Raw genomic sequence first — 24,444 nt, forward strand, 5'->3', positions numbered from 1 at the left:
GGAGTCCAATCTGTTGGGACGATAGTCTTTGAGGCAAAGGGTCTTAGGACCAGAGATGGTGCATGAGATGGTGGAACAGATTAAGATGATCGGGGAAAGGATGAGAGCAGCCCAGATCGACGGAAGAGTTATGCGGATCTACATCGTCGGGACATAGAGTTTCAGGTTGGGGACAAGGTTCTTCTGAAAGTGTCTCCTATGCGAGGAGTTATGAGATTTGGGAAGAAAGGCAAGCTAAGCCAGAAGTTTATAGGGCCTTATGAGATCTTAGAGCGAGTTGGGGAAGTGGCTTATCGTCTGGCTTTACCGGCCGCATGGAGAGAGAGTGCATAATGTGTTTCATGTATCGCAGCTGCGGAAGTATGTGAGTGACCCGTCACATGTGTTGGAGGCAGAGAGCTTAGAGCTGGATGAGTCTTTATCATACCTTGAGATGCCTAAGCAGATCCTAGACCGAAAAGTTAGAAAGACCAGGTGTGGTGAGACAGTTTTGCTTAAGATCCTTTGGTCTAACCATGAGACCGAGGAAGCTACATGGGAGGCGGAGGACATCATGAAAGAGCGTTACCCTTTCCTTTTTGATCAGGTATGTATGGTTACGGGGACGTAACCTTGTTTCTTTTAGGGGGGTAGGAGATGATCGCGAGAGTTTTTAAGAGTTTTTACACCCCTTTTATATGTTGTGTCGATATGTTTGTCGGGATAAGTTGGGTTAGTAGCATGTTTTACGTTGTGTTTATTTTGACCTTCGAGTCGGGAAGCTTATGGGAGTACCTTTGTTTAGTAGTGGTTTGAACTTCGGGGACGAAGTTCCTTTTAAGGAGGGAAGACTGTAATACTCCGTATTTATGGTCTTGGGGTACTCTATCGAGTAGCCCTTACTCGTCGAGTAAGGGTATGTTGCGAAATAAAATAGTTTCGACTGTTGGGCACTCGATCGAGTAGTCGGGGCACTCGATCGAGTAGAATACTCGATCGAGTACCTTGGGTACTCGATCGAGTGTCCGGTTTACGGGGAGTTTTTCGCGGGTTTTGTTAATTACGCGATTAGGGTATTTAAACTTAATCGTCGTTGTTCTAAATCACTTTTTACAAAACCTAAAACCTGTTTAAGAGAGAAAGCAACTAGTCTTCTTCCTAATCGCGTTCTTGACAATTCCGGAGTTCGGACGGTCGGTTCGTATCGTAGTTCGTGTCGTTGGATTCCTTGCGTCGAGGGTAAGCTTTTAATATAATTTCTATAATGTTTTGTTAAGATTGATGAAACCCTAATTTAGGAATTGGGGGTTTTTATGAGTAGTATTGAATGGTAGCATCTATGTGTTGTATGATAGGAGGAGAATTCGTAGAGGAGCCGTTTTGATACAGCTGTAGATACCGTCTGCGTGTTGTGCTTTCCAGGTAGGATTTCCTACTCAGTATTAGTCCCATAATGGGATATTGGTGATGTGCTGTAGTTAGTTGTTTGATATGATGATTGTGATTGTGATTGTGATTGTGGTTGTGTTTGTTGATGGTTCTCGAGATGCGTTCTCGGCTGAGTGGGGTCACTTGCGGGAGTGATCTCACGCCCTAGTTTCGCCCTTCGTGGAACCCGCCACGAAAGGGGATGTGCACATTAATGGACAGGGTTATCGCTCGTACGATGAGCGGGGCTTAGGTGGGAACGGCGGTCCCCCATCGGCGGGCGGTCCAAAGGGACGGTCGGTATTGAGATGATGGGAGTTGGTGGTGTTGTGTGTGTGTGACAGTTCAGCTGTCTGTTTGTCTTATTGTTGTTATCTATATTGATTGTGTGATTAGTACTGACCCCGGTGTTGTTTTGTAAAACCTGCGGTGATCCATTCGGGGATGGTGAGCAGATATTGAACAGGTATAGAGATGATACTGGGATAGCTGGGATGGCCACGACATGACGATAGAGTCTTCCGCTGTAGTTTAGCATTTATTTACATTTCAGTTAAGAACAGATAGTTTGGAATAATGTATTGTACTTTCAGTTTGGTTTCGAGGATTGTACTTATTCATTAAATTACTTATAATAAATGTTGTTTCTGTTTTGTCTATTTGATTATCATACCTCGGGCAACCGAGATGGTGATGTCTTCATACCTGAGTGGTCCTGGTAAGGCACTCGGAGTATGGGGGTGTTACACATTTCCAGTTAAGTACTCCTCGAGTGGCCTTGAGATTTCAAACAACCCTGACAAGGGGTGGACAATTCCTATCACCGTATTCCCTTCGTTCAGCCACAGTCCATCAAAACCCAAAATATACCCAGTTTGACCTTATTTACGAAATCGTAGAGTATAAATCAAAGCTAATCAGAAGATGTGCCAACTTGGACGAATAGTCTCTAGTCAAAAGAATTGACTCATAAGAATACTATAGTAGCTCTTGCCACGACCAGGCTTTGTGAATTACCAGAACTCTATAAGCGGTCACTGCCCGACAGAATGTCCCATACAGTCTGCCTATGTGATCGACTAGTCATCCCATATGACTCTATGGCACTTGAACTTGCCATCAATCGCATCACACTCTAGTCACTTCGATACGTCACCTCATATGAATAACTAGGGGCGAATACCATGTCAATCCAGTTCACTTTAATGGGGTTCAATTTGTCTCTACAACCCATTCGGATACGACAAGGTAGCGGGTGAGTTTAATAAAACTCAAACGATAAATGCGATTATCACATATGAATAGTCAATACACTATTACTACTTCATATTCTATAATCTTTAGTGTATTATTAACACTAGTTTATGAGCAATAAAATCTTGGAAAGCAGATATACCCGATATCCATATATCCCAACTTTATCAATTGCTATTTCCTTCAATTCGATGTTATCTCTAATGACATGAATTTATCTCTAAGTATTTGTCTAGTCTTTTTGCTAGATTTGGGCTCTTTAACTTGAAAGATGCTCCCACTGTTATCGCATAACATGTGACAAAATCATTTGTTGAGGGATTCACCCTTAATCCCTTCGTTGACCATTTTATCACAATTTACTTAAAATCCTTTTGTAGAATTTGCAATGTGCGAAACTAAAACACCTTTCTTAGTCTCTTACTCCTTACTCAATAGGTCATCCTAGGATTTCGACAAATCCCTTTTGAGTTTGGGAACTAAAGTTTGTGCAACACTTCAACACCCAACTTAGTTTGTCACCCAAACATGTGAATGAATCCTTAATTCTTCTCAAGAATCTCAAGAATGTTCTTTAAGGCTTTCACAAGCCATATTATGGAAATTATCCCTTTTATTGACTTGTTATGCTCTCAGCATATGTCACATCATGGCACGTGCGTCTGTTGGCATACATGATCATTCTAATGGTGGAAACATTAGAATTCGATTTCATGTGATCAACAACTTAATAGGTTCATAGAATGATTATGACTCCATCATAGTAATTCTACTTCCATCAAAATGAATAGCCTATATGACTTTGTTGATTTACAACAGGTATGAAAGATCTTATCGTCATAAGACTCTCAACTCTATGCCAATATTCTCTCACATAGATTCAAAATCTAGAATACTCTGCATCCCTTTCCAAGTCTCCCAATTACTCTTGCCAGAAGAGAGCATTGGTATATTATTCTCAATAAGTAATATGTTATCAACATATATGACATGGAGAAACAATTCTAGCTCCCACTTAACTTCATGTATATCATGATTCTTCAATTATGTGAATGTAACAATTCATTATAATCACATGAACGAAAAGTATAATCCTTTAATACTTGCTTAAGATCATTCTAAGATCACTTAAGAAAGCTACGCATAATATGTTAGGATTCTTAGATCTTCATCTAAGATTTTGTGTTTCAAACACTTCCTTCTCTAAATTTTAGAAAAGCGAATTCAATTTGCCATTCTTCATAAAATGAAATGCGACAATTCCTAACATAATATATCTGATCAACATCTTTATGTAAATCTTATGCATTTAAGTACTCTGGAGCTCTATTTACCTTTGAGGAGACCCTCGCCTTAAAGTAAATCTACTCTTGAGTAACAATTTTCGGATTGTAATGCGATGGCTCATATGTAACAAGGTCATGATACTATCACTTTCACAAAGTAATATTTTTGAACAAAAAAGACATGTGCGATAAACTCCCACTGAACTATGCTCTCATACTATCTTCATAGATTATAGTTCAATACCAACTCCCACTCTATAATTCTATTACTTTCACAAAGTAACATTTCAACTATAAGAGATGTTTGTGACGATTCAATCTACTCCCACTCTATCTCTCAGAAATATATCAATATTCATGAGAGATAGCTTTGTGAGTCACAAACATATATTTAACGGAGTATTAGGAGTTTTACTTAGACTATGTATTAGCTTTCAAAAGGCCATCCTAACATGGCAGCTTGATAATATACGAGTCTTATCCATGTCATCTGTTTAATAGACTCTTTATTCTAGGTATCTCATGGTTGACCATCCGTTTAGAATAATGTGTCCATATGGTATCGTGAATCCCCTACTTGATGAGTTCAAAAACTCATTACAACTTTAATTGATCTTACATAAGTAAGTTGTTACTTTTAGTAATGATGACATAAGGAGAATCAAATTCATAGCTTATGGACATATAATGATCCCATATCATCATAATCGTCTATTTGATCAATTTGAGTTGTTTATCTAATGTTTCTCTACGCAAGTAATTTATGATGATGATTTTAGAACAAATAACATAACAAAACAAGTGATTTGGGTTGAAAAACAAATCACCAATATCCAAAATACAACCCGTGTTTAAAGGATACAAGCCAATTTCCAAGTCACACAAGGAAATCAAAATAGTTCTAAATACTTGAAATACATCATAAAATTAAAGACAAAGCAAATTAAAGCCAAGCTTCCATTGATCCATCACCACGGTCGGCTACTCTAGCTTCCCACATGATCCTCTAGGCTTGCTTCTCCTTGCCTTTGTCCTTGGTAGGAGGCCCTATTTACAATTAAAAGGGTAATCATCACAACTTGTATCATCATACCAAGGTTGAGATTGAAACATAAAAGATAGGGATAGTTATATACTTACTGGAATAACCTTTCCAGCTTTGATGTCGCCAAGATATTTGGAACAGTTTCTCTTCCAATGCCCAACACCACAACAATAGTGGCACTTGTCCCCGTTGGGGGCACTATACTTGGGCTTGGAGGAGCTTGCTTCATAAGTCTTAGCTATGTTCCTGTTGGGAGTTCGCTTCTTTCCCTTTTTCCCGCTCTTCTTGAAGGTTCCCTTGCTCTTATGATTGACATTGAGCACATCTTTGGTGGTGCTAACACTTAGCCCCATGTCCCTTTCGGCTTGTACAAGCATTTTGTGCAACTCATCAAGGGAAACTTTCTTATCTTGCATATTAAAATTCACCCGGAATTGAACATATGCTTTGATTTTGTTGAGAGAATGTAGAATTCGATCAATTACGAATTCATTGGGAATTTCCACCTTATGCATTTTTAAGGTCTCAACATGCTCCATCAACTTGAGCACATGAGGGCTCACCTTTTGGCCCTCTTTGATGTTAAGATCAAAGAATGCAGAAGCCGCCTCATATTGAATGACCCTAGGAGCTCGTGAAAACATGTTCACAAGCTTCATGTAGATCTCATGAGCGGTGCTCATCTTTATAGCACTTTGTTGGAGTTCGGCCTCCATAGCAAAGATCAACACATTTTTGATCGCGGCCGACTCCTTTTGGTAAACCTCATAGGTTTGCCTAGCGGCAGGGGTGGACCTAGCATTAGGTTCGGTGGGATATGCCTCGGTAAGGTAACGAAGCTTGTCGTCACCTTGCGCGGCCAAGCGAAGTTGCGCGTCCCAATCGGCGAAATTAGACCCATTCTTTTCTAACTTACATCGATCCATAAAGGATCGGAGCCATGACACATTGGTAAGCGTGGTGGAACTAGTGGATGCGGACGTGATTGGAGTTGCCATTGCGGTTGATAAAACAAATTTGACTACAAAATAGGAAATGGAGTAATTAATTATCATCTATCGTGTTAATAATACTCGTAAATTTAACTACAAGTATTGCATTTATATAGTGACCTCCACCCAACTACATAAATGATTCCGAGATCCAAATTCATATCAACTCGAGCACGGTGAACCGATTCATCCCTTATTAATATAACTCGGTGGATTAACTCTTTAATCGATTCTACTTTTAGTAATCTCGGTCGATAAAAATTACTCTAATTTTCATCTTTAGCCCGGAACACATGCGACTACGGTCAACAATACTTCCGTTGAGCTCAATCAAATTTCGATGTAATAACATTTTACTACCCCACTTCGCCAACGTAACAAGGTTTGTATTACGGTGAAGCCGGATTAACTCCCTTATGAAATTGGTACTTCATGGGTTTCTACTATTTGGTAAGGCTATTTCTCAATTATTATATGTGAGAGGTCTTGTCAATTTATTATCTATCACGTTTTAAGTGAACTAAAGCGGTGAACTATGATAATTATAATTGACATGGTCGATGACTCGATATGATATGCATGTGTTGTATGTCGATTTGGCAATGCGTGTAACATATTAAAAGAAATGCAAAGCAATAAATAAAATTCCTAGTATGACCTTCCTAAAATAGAAAATCAAATAATGTATTACATATTCGGAAACCAACTCCTTTGGTCCCTTGAATCTTCAAGTGGCACGCCTCCCAAGACACCGTCTTCGTCGGATCACCTTTCCGAATGGCACCGTCTTTGAAGATGCTCCATAATTACAAATAATAATAAAAATACAAAACTATTCCTATTATACATTTGTAAAATGGAAAAATTAATAAAAATAAAAGTGATACGAGATCACATTAAATTACAACCGAATTAATATTCCCTTTCATTACGGGTAATATCGATTAAACTAAAGCCATACTAAGATAAAATTACATAATTCAAAATTATATAAATAAAAGACATTCAACAATTGAAATATACAGCATTATAATATGTATCTATCATGCCAAATGATGTGCCAGATCGCCCTATTTAACTTATGTCGTACATATAACCCGGTTTTATGAAAATGCGTGATAATAACCTTTTAAAATCACTAATTAACACTTAAATCACATCTAAGCTCAAGTTAATTATCCGAACACTTTTTAGGACTCAAAAATTAGTCATCACTAAATGTTTGACAATAATTCAACTTGATTGAATTTTATGCTCATTTTTTACCTTAAAATCATTATTTATATGAAATAAATCCAAATTAAATTATAAAAATTTCAAAATTTGAATTTTAAATTTTTGAACATTCTGGAATTAATCCATGACACTCATAATGTCAAAAATCATGGTTAAAATTTTCGAATTAATTTTGAGAAAATATAGTTGCATTTTATCGGTTTTATCTCATAAAATACTTAAAGTATCCGAAAATTAATCCAATAATTTTTACAACTATAGATCTGATTAGTGGGATATTAATGCAACTTAAAATAAGTTTCTCAAGCCATGCAATACGTTTTAGCTAATTTTGCTAAAATAGTCACTATTTATGACATTTTTACTCTAAAAATCCATAAATCATGCTTAAAGAGATCTTTTAATCTAGAAATTTACATACTCTCTGTAAATTATTCATGTGACATCATATTAAAAAATCATGGCTTAATTTGAGATTTAACTATTTTTAACCATTTTACCTCTTTTAATCCATTATTATCTCATAAAAATCATAAATCATGCAATATTATTCAAATTAACTCGACTTTTTACACACAACTTTTAAAATATGCATGTGAGGTCATATAAAATTTCTAAGGTCAGAAACTTAGTTTAAATATTTTTAGCATTTTAATTCCCATTTTAGTCATAAAAATGTAATAAAATGACCAAAAATCATTAAAATGAGCAATAAATTTTCATAAATCATAAAAATGACCTAAAAACAATTTAGGACCAGAATATATAACATGCATGGTGATTTCGTGTCTTATACTTATAAATCACAAATTTTTTTAGTTTTATATGTTAACCTTTTAACTCGGAAAAACAATAACCGATTATGCATGCAACATCCTTATGCTCTGATACCACTTATTAGGTTCATATACCTATTATTAGACTACTCTAATGGTGAACTAATTAACTTGTTAAATATTTGTTCTTTAGATCTAGTGCATGCATAACAAAATGAAAGATTTATAAGAAAAACAATGTTCGTTACATTGTAAAATGGTTCGAAAATATAGGCACAAGTAAGGTCACCTTCCTTCACTTGTTCTTGAGCTAAATATGATGGATGATCCTCCTAAGACTCCAAGTATAGAAGCCACTCCAATAAATTGCACCCAAGATTAATCCCAAAAATTCCTACTAATATTAACTAGATATGTAGTAGAAATGTAACCTTAATAATACTAATATTTCTATTATTACTATTTCTAGTAATAGATTTAATGTATTAGTATTTGTGAGAGTTTATTGCAATTTCATGTGAGGGAAAGTAGAGAGGAAAAACAAGCCAACCACCACAAAAAATGAGCAATAAATGCTCATCTTATAAGGCCAAAAACCGGTGGCCTATTCCCTTGAAGGGAATCTTATTGCTTTTGTTTTTACTCTCTTGTTTAGGCTAGGTAGTATAATGTAAGAGTAGGTATGATTAAAGCTAATATGTAATGTCACTTTCATGCTTTAATCATAAATCAACAAAGACAAAAGAGCATCTTTTGCTCTTCCATATGGCCGAAAAAATGGCACCATATTGGTCCATTTTTGCCTTTTGTCATTTGTCCCACAAATGCTTATAAGTCATTTGTTTAACTATCTTACATATTTAATTATTAATGTAATCATTTAACACTTAAATATTACAATTAATAATATAATATACACTCCACTTTTTGAGTAGTATACTACCATTATATCAACATATAATGGGTCCCACAATTACTAGTTGGTTAAAATTACAACTTCTTGTAACTTTAAATAACTAATTACCTCTACCTCAAACTTATATAATACCTCAACTAATTTAGTAATTTAACACTTAATTACTAAATTTAATCTTATTTAATCACATTACAATAAGACGTAAAATTGCACTCCCATAATTAAGAAATTAATTAATCCGTATCGCATACAATTAATTAAATATCTATTTGGGCCTCATCCTATAGGTATGACCTAAAGGGATCAACTGACCACCACCGTCACACGACAGTAATGTCAAAGTCTAGTTAGCCAATCATTACCGATTAATGACGGTCAGTCGACTATATAAAGAATCATCCCTCACGTATTCTTAGTATGAGATTTAATAATGATATTTAAATCATGTGATCGCACTATTGTTGAGGACACATTTCCCAACAGAGCCTAAGGGATGGACTTGTAATATCACCTTGCTTGAGGAACCTATCCTTGAGACATTTGAGATATCCTATCATGAAGATGAATGTCCTTTCCCTATCTCCCATGAAGACTACTTGACACCTACCATGGAGCCAATGATTGTTGAAGAGGATATGGTGGACCTTCTCCAAAAAGTCAAGGCATCATACAAAAGCTACTTGTTGGAAAAGCTCAAAGAGAAACTTGCTCGTGAAGCTACTTGTGGAAATTTGGCATCCACAATGCCAACTTCTAAGGAACTCGATCATCAAAGCCATGACAATTCTCCTTCCACCTTGGAAGGATTGAATAATCAAAGTGCTATCATCATCACCAAAATTGAAGAAGAAGTTGGTGAGTGGAAGTCTACGGATGAAAATGAACCATACTTCATACCTAGTGTTGACGAGAATCATAGGCTTATTGGTTTGAAGCATTGGGAAAGCTCTAGTCCGAGGACAAGGCGAAAGAAAGAACATATGACAAGCTTCCTTGGCCAAATTTCATGTTCAAATGGAGCAACCCATACTTGTGCTTATTTAGAGCTTGTTCACAAGCTTTTGATCTTCTATTGAGAGCCTTGAGCTCTATGGACAAGAATTTCTACAATTTGAACTAGTTTGGTGGAGTCCTATCTCAAACCACCATTTGTAAGATATTTCTTGAAATCTTACTTTGTATAATATTGTACATTTTTGCATTTTTATTTAATTTCTTGCATGAGAGTAGTGAGAGAGAGAGAGAGTTTTCTTACACTTTTATTGAGCGAAATTTCAGAAAAAGATAAGGAGGAACAACAAATTGGTGAAAGGGTATGATTGTGCAAAGAAAAGAAAGAAAAGGAAGAAAAACAGCGAAAGATGCTCGTCCCGAGGGCTGGACGCTCGTCCAAGGCCCTCATCAGATTATTGTTCAGCGCTGTCACAGAATCCGAGCGGATTTGGCAAAAGACGCTCGTCCTAAAAGAAGACGCTCGGATTTCATCTTGGACGCTCGTCCTGAAAGACACCTGAAGTAAATTCTTGGAACTGTACCAAAATCCGAGCGGATTTTCGAGAAGCCGCTCGTCCAAAGTAAGACGCTTGTCTAAGACAGAAGACGCTCGTCTTCCGCCTACTTCAGAAAATGCAAGGTTCCTGTCACGAAATCAGAGCGAATTTTCTGTAAGACATTCGGATTCTGCTGAGGCAAGACGTTCGTCCCGCAATGAAGCTGCTCGGATTCTGGTGTTTTTCTCGAATTATCCGCCCAGGCCCCACCCGTGTCCGCTCGTCTTCCCCCTTTTTCTATAAAAACACCCTCTTTCTCCCTCATTTCTTCACCTTATCTAACCCTAAATCACTCATCTGCATCCCTAAAAACACTCCCCTCACATCAAAAGCCAACAAAAACCCCATTCCTCCAAGTTCAAGATGATGAATCTCAAGGGCAAGGCTAAGAAATTTGTTGAATCCGCCAGTAGGAAACGCAAGGGTTCATCCTCTTCATCCCCACAAGAGATAATGCCACCAAGGAACTTCCGCCCCATCATGAGAGGAGGGATAGAGCAACTTGAGTACTTCCCGGAGGTACTCTTCACCTCCGATGCCGACCGCAAGAAGGTTGTCGAATTGCTAGGTAAGAACTATGAACCCACTCAGTTTATAGATACTAAGGTGTTAGAAACCCTTGGGATAAGGTACCACACCGAGATGTTCTTTGATGACTTAGGGATTGGAAAACTTTTCCATGCCCATGAGGCGACGTACCTTAGTCTCACCCTGGAATGTTTGAGTAGCCTTCGTATTGTCACGAACACTCGAACCAATGTGAGCATGGAGTTTAGGTTGTGCAACCTAGACCATAGCCTTACACTTGATCAATTTGCTCACATTTTCGGTCTTGTTGTACCGACCGACTATACCGATAAACCCGCCGATTTCGATGTGGACCTACTTTGGAAGGCTATTTCCGGGAGGGATTATGTCCATCAAAAACAGTGTTATACCTTCGCTACCAACACCCGGTGATTCGGATCACCGAACGCTTTGTGGCCGGTACCATCAATGGGAGGTATGAACAAGATAGGTGCACTCTCATTGATTTAACATTCCTTGAGTCCTATTTAAATATTCGGGGGACGAGGCGATACAACTTCAACACCCCCCTTGAGATGCTTACAAGGTTTCATGACTTTGCTCAAGGGAGCACCCAACTCAAGACCTTCGTAATGGGAGGTCTAGTTACTATTTTGGCTAACTTCCTTTGCCCCGGGTTCAACTCCCGTGGGAATTATGCTCCTCTTGAGGGGAGTACTTTGATCGATGAGGACGCCGTCTTCATCCACCACCGGTGGTGTGCCTACACTCAAGAAGGGAGTGTAGAATGGTTCACAAAAGGGTGCACCTCCATCATTCTTTCGGGTTGGAATATACCGGGCACCGACCCAAGATTGAGCCCGTATTCGCCTAGGCCAAGCTACCTCCTTGATATCCAAATCATCGGCAATCCCCCTCAAAGGGAAGAGGCACCCCGCCAACAACAAATACCTCGTGGGATACCAGCAAGGCCTATTCCCCTACCTTCCTATGTGCCTATCCCACCATACCCTACTCCTTATACTCAATTCCGGCCGGAAATCCCCAATACCCCGGGTATTAATGACTTGATGAACCTCATGAATAGAGTCGACCTCGGGGTACATGAAGAGAGGGTCGACAACTACTTGGCCCTTTATCCCCAGTACTATCAAATGGCTCAATAAGGGTATATTGACCCTAATGGCCGTCAGCCCTCTTGGGCCCATCCACAACATTTGTTCCCTAATCAAGGAGACTAAGCTTGGAATCTTGGTGGTGGAGGGCATTCTAGCCAAGGAGGAGGGTATGACCAAGGAGGAAGTTCTTACCGGTATGGCTACCCCCAAAATGAGGATGATGACGAGTGAAAGATGAATACCTCATCACCTCCATTTGTATGATACTTTTCTCTCCCTCTCTCTTTTGTATATACATTGCATTTAGTTTAGCTTTCACTTGCATTTGTATTTTATTTCATATTGCATTTGCATTAGTTAGTTCATATAGTATAGTTGCATTGTAATATATTTCATGTAGTTAGTTGCATATAGACTAGAATTCATACATAGTCACTAATGACCAAACCTATTCCTCTCTACACTAGAAATAGTGCTTAAATCGGTTTGGGGAGGTTTGATCATAGGTGAGAATATGCATCATCTAGTGTAGATTGCATTCATTTGTTATATATGTCATATAGAATTGCATTTAGTTAGAGCATGCATTCATTCATATCATATCATTGCATTAGTACTCTAATTTCTATAAAACTTGAAAAATCGAAAAACATGTACTTTCTTTTTTTCCTACTCCTACATGTACATTGAGGACAATGTCCAAAATAAAGTGGGGGATGGGAATTTATATTCCAAAAATGATAAAAATTGAAAAATTTCGAAAAATCCCAAAAATATGTTCTTTATCATAAAAACAAAACCCATAAAAATTTGAAAATTTCAAAAAAATCCAAAAACATGTTCATTTCCTTTATAGTATAGTCCTGTATATATTGTTTTGTATATATTATGTTTGTTCATCCTTGTTCACATTGATCGACTATGCCACATCCGAGACATGAGGATATAGAAGACCGCATGGTATGATCTTTTCAATCCCCTTTTTCCTCTTTATGTTAATGACTATGTGGCTTTATTTTGATTGATGCGGTAAAAACAATATGAATTTAGGACTTGCATTTAGATTATTTGGCATATTAGTTGGTAGAATCATATGCATTAGGATGTATATATGTTAGTTGCATCATGGCATGTAGTTTGCATGTTAGAAAAATTTTGCAAAACCGTCTACTTGGGTAGCTTGAGAAGTGTATATAGGCCCTAGTAGATGCTTTTTCTTCTTAAGACTTTGCTTGATAGAATACTTGTAAAACACCTTAGGATGTGTCATCCTAGTATCCTTTGACCCATGGATTAAGGCCTAGTCAAGAGTACCTTGTGGTGTGATAACTCCTTGGCTACCGTTTATTCCAAGGTGACCTTTGAAACCGTGCAACCATCATTCATCCATGTTCTACCATATTTTGTCATCAAAGGGAATGTGCATAAAAAGAAATTGTTTAAAAATTTGTGTTCAAGAATTGAAATGAAAAGTCAAAAAGTTTGCAATTGCATAAAAAGAAAAGAGGAGTAACAAAAATGAAAACTCCTATGCTTCAAATATAAGCACCCTCGTTACTAATTGGGGTGACTTTGAAAATGTTCAAAAGAAAATGCAAAAGTTGAAATGTTGTCAAGTGTTGAAATGCCAAAAATCAAAAGAAATGGCAAAAGAAAGTGTTCTCAAAATGTCAAATGCCACAAGAAATTGGGGGGAAAAACAAACAACAAAAGCAAACTCCCACATGAAACTCAAATATCTATTGATCCCTTTATCCATCGTATCCATTTTTGTGCATGGTAGAGAGGGGACGACCCTTCTTCTTGTCTAGGCAAGAGGGGGAATTCCGCGATCCTCCAGTGTTTCTAACACCATAGGGAGCCTATTCTTGACAAAAGCATTTAACGATTGAGGACAAAGGTACCCTAGCTTGTCACAATTTGGAGGTGATTTATTGGTATCCTTCTAGGCTTAGTAGTTTGAAGAAATTGCATCTATAAAGGAGTGTGTACCCTTGAATTGCTTCCCTTGTAGATAATTTCCGCCACTTAGATGAGGAAAGTGGCTATTCTTTTGTAGATGCATCCATTACTTGATTTTATGTGCTTTAATGCTTGGATGTGTCGCCATTTTGGCAAGACCCACCTTGCCTTGCAAGAAGGCATCCTACCTCATGGTTGTCTTGTTGTGAGTTGAAGGGGCGGAGTGAGACCCGCTAATTATCTCACATCGGCTATATTAGTATGTTAGTTTGAATAAGGGTCCTAGTTTTTGTCACCTCTTTACTCGGGAGGAGTAAAGGTTCGGTTTGGGGATATTTGATGTGACTCATATTTGCGCACATTTAGTCCCCTAATTGAGCCCATTTTGCATACTTTTATTACATTTCATAGCCATTTTATCCGTCAAATGCTTTCTATTTTGCTTTCCTAGTGCATTTCGTATGTTTTGTAGGAAAGAAGACAATTAGGCGGAAATTCCCGTCTTTCGCGCATACTTGGAAGCTTATTGATGATATTTGATGGACTAGTATGAAGAGGAGTTAAGAACTAAAGACTAATTTCACAAGAATAAGAAGAAAGTGAAGAGAAGGATTCTGACGCAGAATCCGAGCGGCCAAAGAGACAAGACGCACGTCCAAGAAGCATAATCTGAGCGTCCAACCCTCGAAGACGCTCGGATTCCCTTGCTACAATCCGAGCGGATTTGCTCAAAGAGGCTCGTCCACCTCTGCAACAATCCGAGCGGATTCCCCTCCTGGACGAACGGATCGTGGCGTCTTCAGCTGAGATGCTCATCTCTCCGAAAAGACTAGCAATTCCCTGTTTAGAACTCACAAATGTTAATTACTAATTTAGCCTTAGTTAACCTAATGAAGCTCTACTATATATACCCCACTTGTAGATTAGAATATATTACTATTTAATCTTTCCACAAATCTCACATTAATCTCTCCTTAATTATTGTTCAAGTTTGTTACTTTTGGGTAATTGAATATTATTGGGTTATTATTGGAGGATTGACAACCCTTCATCAATCAATCAAGTTCTCTTCCTTTATTCTTTGCTTTATTATTTTGAAATCTCCATAGGTATAATTCTCTTAATCCTTGTTTTAATTATTGTTAATCTTTCTTACTTGTTCATCATGTTTTACCTTGTTAATATGATTGACAACCTTGTTAGCATGTTAAACTTGATAATGAGTGAGTAGTCTCTTAGCTAGGATTAGTGGGTAATTGGGGAAACAAACATGGGGAATGATTCATGCTTAATCCAATATGTTTTCATAATTAGTTTGCTTGCTTGTTGTGATGTCAACTTTACGCACATGTTATGTTTGATGAAATGCTAAGCCTATGAATCCTTGCATTTACAACCATCTCTTATCTACTCAACTTGACTTGTAAGATATAAACCAACTCGAGTCTTGTTAGACCATGCATAGAAGTTGAATAGGAGGAAAGTAAGTCGACTTGTAGGTGTTGTACAATCTAATCGATTCGGCTCCGGGACCCAACTCTTCCTATGAACCGTAAGACATAAACCAACTCGGTTCCTCCATAACATTAATTGCTTGCAACTTTGTAAACATGTTTGTATGATCAACTCCCATGATTTCCTTATGAACCCATGACATCCTAGCACTTTTAATCAATTGTTTACATCCTTTTATTAATTGTTTTACTTTATTGCTTGCATTAGTCTAGGACACAACTACAAACCCAACCAAATTTTGACACTAGCATAAATTGAGATAGATAGACTTAGAACCCAAAGCGCACCGTCCCATGGATCGACCTCGACTTACCGCTAACTAGTTGTTTGTTGAGTATTATAAATGTGTTTGATTGGATGTGTGACGACCAAATCTTGTCCATCAATCTTATAAGCTGCGCCCCTATTTTGAGTCCCACACCATACATGTTGTGACCAACTACCCACTGAAGTCTGTCACGAGGAAACCTGAGTTGTCAGGCAGAATGTCAAAATGGTCTGTACACCTTAGTGGGTATGATATCCAGTATGACCCCAGAACAGCAATCAAGTCGCAAGCATTAGCGGACTTTGTCTCAGACTTCAGTCCAGCCATCCAAAATCTGGCAGATGAGAAAATCCTCGCCCTAGAGGGAAATAGGGACGTGGAGATCTGGCAGATGCACATCGACGGAGCCTCCAATCAAAGGGGGGCAGGTGTAGGGTTAATCCTGCGATCACCACATGGGGATTTAATAGCACAAGTAGTAAGATGTGAACTCAAGGCAACCAATAATGAAACAGAATACGAAGCTTTGATACTGGGAATGCAGCTAGCTCTAGAATTAGGAGTCAGGCACCTGCACATATCCAGTGACTTCCTGCTAATAGTCAACGACGTAAATGACGAGTTTATAGCCAGAGATTCAAAGATGATTGCCTACTTAAAGGTAGCAAAGGAGTTAAAACAAAAATTCAAAACTTGCAAGCTCTAGCAGATTCCCAGATATCAGAATGTGGAAGCAGATGCCTTAACAACTCTGGGGGCAACGTTCAAGCCAACAGAACTATCCAGCATTCCCATCGCACACATGCTGGAACCTTCTATCCAGAAGATAAATGAAATAGACAGAGGAGAACTGGAAGATCAGCAGGACGAAGTGGGAGTTCAGACAGCTACGGAGGCCGGGGAAGACTCCCAGCCGCCTGACCAATTAGCTATACAGGGAGATGACTAGGATTGGCACACACCCTACCTAGACTGGCTGCGTCATGGCAAGCTGCCAGATGACAAGAAGGAAGTAAGAGCTTTCAGAGTAAAGGCCTCCAGATTTATACTAATTGATGATACACTCTTAAGGAAGTCACTGGAAGGTCCCTACTTACGATGCCTGGACAAGGAAGAAGCACAGACCGTGTTACGTGCTCTCCACAATAGTGAATGTGGAAACCATGCAGGGGGCAGGAGTCTGTCAAATAAAGCTCTCAGACAAGGATACTTCTTGCCCTTAATGAGGGCAGATGCAGCAGAATACGCACGCAAGTGTGACGCCTGCCAGCACTCAGCACCAATGATCCATCATCCAGCAGAGCCCTTACACCCTATCATTTCTCCCTGACCGTTCATGACATGGGGTATGGACATAGTAGGCCCCCTACCAAGAGCCCCATGGAACAGGATATAGATGATGGCGATGACAGATTACTTCTCCAAGTGGATAGAGGTAGAAGCATTCACAGAAGTGAAGGACAAACAAGTCATTTCGTTCATAAAACAAAATATCATCTGCAGGTTTGGTATCCCGTCAGAGATCATATCTGACAATGGATCAAAATTCATCTCCAACGATGCTGAGGGATACTGTGCCAGGTGGAACATCACCCTGAAGAAATCAGCACCCAGGACTCCAAAGTCTAACGGGCAAGCTGAGTCCAGCAACAAAATTATCATGGATAATCTGAGAAGGAGGATACAGGAGTTAAGAGGAAAGTGGGCAGATGAATTGCCAGTGGTGTAATGGTCAGATAGAACGACGCCAAAGATAGCAACATGCCAAACACCCTTCAGCCTGGTGTTTGGTGCGGAAGTAGTCCTTCCGTCAGAGGTTCTGGTTCCCACTCACAGGTATGGATTTATGACAGGGGAACTGAACAAAGCAGAGATGGTCAGGAGCCTGGACACAGTAGACGAGCTGCGAGCAAGTGCAAAAATACGTCTAGCTGCCTACTAGCAGTCAGTGGCCAGGGGTTGTAACAAGAATGTGAAAGTCAGGCTCCTGGAGGTAGGAGACCTGGTTCTCCTTGAAGTGTTCCAGATCACTAAAAATCGAAAGGCAGGCAAATTCGCCTACAAATGGGAAGGACCATACCAGGTAGAAGGAGTTGTTGGCCATGGTGCATACAGACTGATGACTATGGACGGTCAAATCATACAACGCCCATGGAACATACTTCACCTGAAGAGATATTACTTTTAATAATAAGTAGATTTTAGCATACAGGGTAATGTACTACGGAAAGCCAAATTATTTTAAAATAAAAGAATGTCCGGTAGTAGGCATACTACCAATTTCATTCCCATTTCCGGTGTCTCTGACTCTTTCAAATTTTAAATTACTATTGGATGGTGTGATCTGATAGCGTCCTGGGACCACAATTGCTCTGGTACCCCATGAGAAGGCGTCAGGTACTTCACATCATTCTAATAGGCTTTTTTGTTTTCAGGCTTCTCTAAGTACATCACTCTGAATCCTAATGTCTATGGTACGTTGAAAGTGTATCTAGCAGGACTGTCCCATCGGTCCTAGAATGACGATAAACTTGCCTAAAGTACGCCCCTGTTGGCTCTAAAATATGATGAACACACCTTGCGTCATGAACAAGGTTAATTAGTCAAAATTGCGGCATACGCCTAAATCAGCCATCAAGCTGACACGGCAGCTAGCTAAGTCTAATTCAGCATTTTCAGGCTGACACGACTGGTCTAAATCAACCTCTAAGGTTGTCACGGCCACCCCTCCTTACAATGCGGCACATGCCTAAATCAGTCAACAGACTGACACGGCAGCTAGCTGAGTCTAAGTCAGCCTCCTCAGGATGACACGACTCGCCTAAATCAGTCAACAGGCTGACACGACAACCTTCTAAACAAAAAACGAAATTTAACACACAGTATATAATTAAAACTTGGCAAACTAGGGCAAGGGGTATTCCAAAAATCTGGCCGAAAATACGGCCCCAGAGATTAATCGCTACCATGGCGAGCCACCAGAAAAGTGTTTTAAAATATTACAAGTCTGCCACCAAAGGGCCAGACTACAAAAAGTTCACTGATATAAAAAAAAAACTTCTTCTTAATTGTCGGTCACATTAATGACCTCCACATCTGGAATCTTTTCTACCTCCTCCTGCTGACCATCTGTTTCAGGTACGGGACCAGCTTGCACACCCTCAGCTACCACAGCTTCCCCGAGCTCCGAACAAAGATCCCGGCGCAACCCAAGATCCTCGGCGGCTTGCTCGGCCAGGCGGGAGAATTCACCTTGCCAACTTCGGGCATCAGGATACTCAGGTCAGGTTTCACCGGATACAGGGTCTCCAACTGCCTCTCTTCTTCTTCAATAGCTTGTAGAGTTGGAGGCTCCTCAAGGGCAGCGTGCATTCCGCTGATCTTTCCCCGCCAGGTAGCATAGGCAACAATGTTTGAGGCCAGGGTAATCAGCTCACTACTCCTCTCCTCAGAGCGCTTCAAGGAGTCAGAGAAAGTGGTGCAAACCTCCTGGGTACGAGCCAGCTGATCAACCCCTTCCTTCAGCTTCTTCTTTGTGCCGGCTAGATCTGCCTTCAGCTCAGCCACCCGTCCTCTCAAATCAGCGTGCTGCTTCTCTAGATCAGCGATGGACCCAGCCAGCTCCCTGTTCTTGGTGCTAGTAGCACGGCTGGTGGTCTGCACCATGTTGATCATCTTCCTGTTATAAAGAGAAGACTGGAGGGCCTGGGGGCAAGGAAAGTCAAAGTTAGCAGGAATTAAAGATAAGAAACTTAGAACAGGTGGAAGACGAAGGATACACACCATGAAAGCATTATGCACATCGTTCTCAGCCATCTCCTCGAGACCAAACTCCGAGAAGGCATCAACCAGAGGAGGGAAGAGCAATTGGTAAATTTCAGGCCAGTATGGCACCTTGTCAACATTTCCAAAACCCTCTTGAAAATGGGCGATGATGCCACCACTAGAAGAAGCACGAAGGCTGGCAGGAGGAGTAGGAGGATGACGAGACAACAGCCAGACCTCTAGAGGTTCGGTCCGAGCAGAGCTGGAATGAGTAGGAAGTGACTGGAAAGAGGCAGCAGGGGCGCTCCTCTTGGAAGCAGACGCCACATCAGGACTCGCAGCGGACCTTTTTCTTTTAGCACTCTGGAGGATAGCCTCCAAAGGGTCGACTTTTTAACCTGCAAGCGGTCATTATTTCAGGTGTTAGGAAGGGTTAAACAACCATCAAGGTTGCACGCAGGTAAAGAAGGCTTTAGGCAGCTTACCGGAAGACATGGTGTGGGCTGATTGCAGGGGGTGGAGGAGGAAGCAGGTAAATATCCAGGCAACAGATTAGGGAACTTCCTCTCGCTCAGAGGAGTGCAGAACAGTTTGTTGCGAGCAGGGATCGGGGCACTTATGCGGGTTAGGTAGCAGGGACCTGCATGAAAATGACAGATTAAGCCAGTAAGCATTGGGGTGAACAAGCCAGGCGTCAGGAAAGCTACTTGAAGTAATAATCCATTTCTCGAAGATATAGTCAGCAGGCGGCTGGATAGAAGCCTTCCTCACATAGAAGAAGTCCTCAAACCATTTCTCGTCGCTGGACTTTGACACATGCTTGAAGAGAGTCTCACCAGAACCCCGGAGCGAGAATTGGCCCCTCCCCAAGGACCTGATATCATACATATGGGCCAAATCGCCCAGAGACATGGAATTGCCAGAGTTCTGACATGCAGCTTGAGAGTAGAGGAGAACCCTCCAAACAGTGGCCGAGATTTGTGCCATAACAAAGTTGTTGGTAAAGATGAAGTCTTGGATAAGTTTCGGAAAGGGGAAACGGAGGCCGTATCTAAATGGGTATAAATAGAAACAAACCAACCCCGGACGGATAGCGTCAGCCTTTTGACCCGGTTCGGGGATGGCTATCTCAACCCCATCACCAAGGCCGGGCATACCCTTGATTAGGGGAATATTGGCGGGAGTCAGGGGGGAGTCACAGTCATGGGGGTGAGTAAAAAGATTTCGCGAAGGAAAGACGGCGTCTGGATTCCGGTCAATTGGGGTAGAGGATGAAGAGGCTTGTCGGGTCTTTCCCATGATTGAAAAGAGAAAATAAAGGAGGGAAGGGAGAAATACCTGGTGAAGAGGACGACGGGAGTGAAATAGTGAAGCCGGCGAAAAAAAAAAGAGAAAAGGGAGAGATGAGAATAAGGGGAAGAGTTTTTGGGGAAATAATGGAAGTGAGTAAATGAAGTGGGGAGGGAGTTGAGATTATAAAGGAAGAGAGAGAGAGAGAGAGGGGACGCGAGAAATGAGGAGGAGGGCAGCGAGTTATGATGAGTATGCATGGGAGGAAGTGTAAATGACGGCTTAGGGTTTTAAATAATCAACTACATAAATTCCTTGTTCGACGCCGCGAAGCGTACCTCGCAAGAAATTGGGGGCAAACTGTTTGGGCTAAAATTCACACAATAAGGAAAGCCCACTTAGTAAGTAATGGATCATAAAGGAAGGAGTAGAAGAAGGGGAGCCCACGATTGGGAGCAAGGGCGCTGAGAGGGGTAATGGGCCAGCAGGCGCGTAAAGAAGGAGGTCAAAGCCCACCGAAGGAAGCATCCGTGTTTAGGGAAGATAAGACGGGGAGAAGTTCGGGAGCATTCAGGGAGATCAAGGAGAATTGAGGGAGATAGTGAGATATGGAAAGAGTTGTTATGGAAGTTATATTTCTTTCCATAAACATGGTAGGATACGCCTAGGGTTTTTACCCTATAAATAGCAAGAGAAGCAATTGACACAAGAACCAACCCAATAATTCTATACTCTTATACATCCGTCTCAAATTTACTATCCCAGTTTATAATCAAACCACACAAATAAATCGTCCGAGTTTCCATATAAGAGCATAAGAGCCGTTAATTTACGACAAAGTCGAAATTCATTAATAGTCAATGTTTGGGCTAAAATCTGCGCTTTCGCCTAACAAAGGGAAAGCCTACTTAATTCCGTCTGAAGAGTTGGGCCAAGAAACACGCGACAATTGGGAAGCCCACTGATGAAGGAGGCCCGCGTGCTTAAGAATTGTCAGGGAGATCTCAAGGAGATTTCAGGGAGATTAGGGAGAATAAGGCAAGAAACTCGTTATGGAAAGAGTTGTGATAGGATTAATATTCCTTTCCATAAACGAGATAGGACATATCTAGGATTCCTACCCTATAAATAGGCAAAGGAGCAATCAATAAAGGACATTCAAGACCTCACACGCATAATACATTGTACTAGCTAGATTTACATTCCGTCTCCATTGTACCCGTTCTCTCATTAACAAGCTAGTTCAATACTTGGAAGGGTGTCATCCCCTTCCCGCGGTTGTTCCCACATTGGGTTTTCCGCGTCACCAAATCTCACGTGTCAACCTTATTTACATACTTAATTCTTTTATTTAGCATTATACGCAATCATACAATCAATACGCAACGAGTAAGACCGCAATGACCACATACAACCTAGTTCGGTAAAAATAACCAAAACAGTTTGTCGCCCACCGTGGGGCATTGTGGTCGTCAATCGTTGTTTAACTGAGACGTATAATGGACAAACAAGCATCACCAGCCGTGTCTGGGAGCAGTCATCCGTCAATACCACCCAATCCAGTTCAAAATCCAGTATCAGCGGCACAAACTCAGGCCCTCGGACACAGCCCAAGAACCACTTCCGTGACAAAAGTCACTCTACCTCCCAAAAATCCTGCTATAGCAGCCTAACCTAGATCAGACAGGGGCACAGCAAGTTCAGGCCTTACTCCACCACCCAGTCCAACGCAAGTCCTGCTCAGTGGTATGGAGAACCTTCAAAAGGTCATGGAAGATATGCGAGAAACCCAGAGAAAGGAAGAAGCTGAAGCAAAGAGAATGGACAAGGAACTCTGGGCGCATATAGACTTTCTGAAGCAGCAGTCCAGTACACCAGCAGGCACGGGGAATGGAGGTCAGGCCCCGGTAGTAGATCTTACCCAGGGGGCATCAGGCAGCAGGAGTCAACTTCGACAGATACCATCCGAGTTGGTGACAAGATTGGATATAACAGCAGTATCAACAGGAGAAAGAATAACCCCCCAAGGACTAGGATACCTCACACCTGATAGCTGGCTGATGCGTGTCTTTTATATGATATTTTACATCCTATTTTCCACGCATTTCAAAGCTCATTCATGTAGTTTTATGCTACATTTCTCCCTATTTCCGTCTACTTCCGTATTTTGTACATTATTGCAGAAATGTGAAGAATCCAGCGGAAATCGAGCTAAATCCGTCCCCGAGTATCCTGCATTGCATTTGGCGTGAAGTATTCGCTTAAGGAACGAGCTTGGTGCGCAATTCAAGGCCCAAAAGACAAATCCACGAGATTATAGAAGCCAAGTAGCAGCTCAAGCAGTCGATCGACCACTGCCATTAGTCGATCGACCAACTTGCGGGTTCCAGAAGCTACTGTACACTGAGGATCAGTCGATCGACCACTACCCTAAGTTGATCGACCAAACTGCTAAACAGACGAGAATTAAAAGACCGTGAATCTTGAAGCCCAAAGTTATGTTAGGTTTAGGAAATAATGTTACTTTATTTGCTATATAACGTAACCTAGAACACCAAGTCATACATTCAGTTTTTAATCCAGTTTTTATCTCAAAAATTCCACATTCAGTTTTTAATCAAGTTTTTACATTAAGTTTTACATACGGTTCTTAGAAATAATTAGGGTTTGGGAAACTATTTCGCATTGGATTTTCGTTGTGATTTCAATCATTCCGTTACGATCCTTCTGCAATTTCGGTATTCACTTGCTCTATTTTCAGTTCATCTTTATTGCATTGTTAGTATAGGAATTGTTAGTTAGTCTCTCGAAGCCGTATTGTCTTGATTGTTAATTGTTTGTTCATTCGTTTTAAGCATGAAACTTTCTGCCTATTTCATTAATTTCATTGTTGTTGTCAACGTTAGTATGAGTAGCTAAATCAATTGTGCTAGGATGTAGGCGAATTATAGCGTAGGCGGCGTAGTATTGTTTTGGACTGAAATCGCGTGTCAGTCGATCGACCGCCATACCTGGTCGATCGACTGACCACGTGAGGTTACCTTTAGTTTTAATTGATTTTAATGTTGTATTTAACAAAATGAATGCATGCGACCAGTTAGATGCTTAGTTTATAACTGACCCATTAGATCGAAAGATAGGGACAGTTGTTAGACCACCAATTAAAATGACTAAACTGTGCTGAGATCGAAAGATAGGTATAGTTTAGACCGTTAGTCACTTTTCAGGACGAGAGTCAGTATTAGTGATATTAGGGACTTATAGCGAGATCGAAAGATGTTATATGTTAAGAGTGGACCGAGAGGACCTCTTATTTTCCCGCCTCACATGTGTTTGATTCAGACCGACTTAGTATGCTGCCGCCGAAGCTGTAATGAACCGACCATCCTAGTACCCCTTCTTTATCTGTTTAATCCGTCATTTTAGTTTATTGTTTTTATTTATTCTTAGCTATAGACCAATTCAACTCAACCCCTACACTCGTTACCTTGGACTAGAATTAGACAGTTAGAAATTACGTCTGCCTCCTTGTGGTT

This window comes from Silene latifolia, chromosome 10 (genome assembly GCF_048544455.1).
Source record: "Silene latifolia isolate original U9 population chromosome 10, ASM4854445v1, whole genome shotgun sequence".
Classification (NCBI taxonomy): domain Eukaryota; kingdom Viridiplantae; phylum Streptophyta; class Magnoliopsida; order Caryophyllales; family Caryophyllaceae; genus Silene; species Silene latifolia.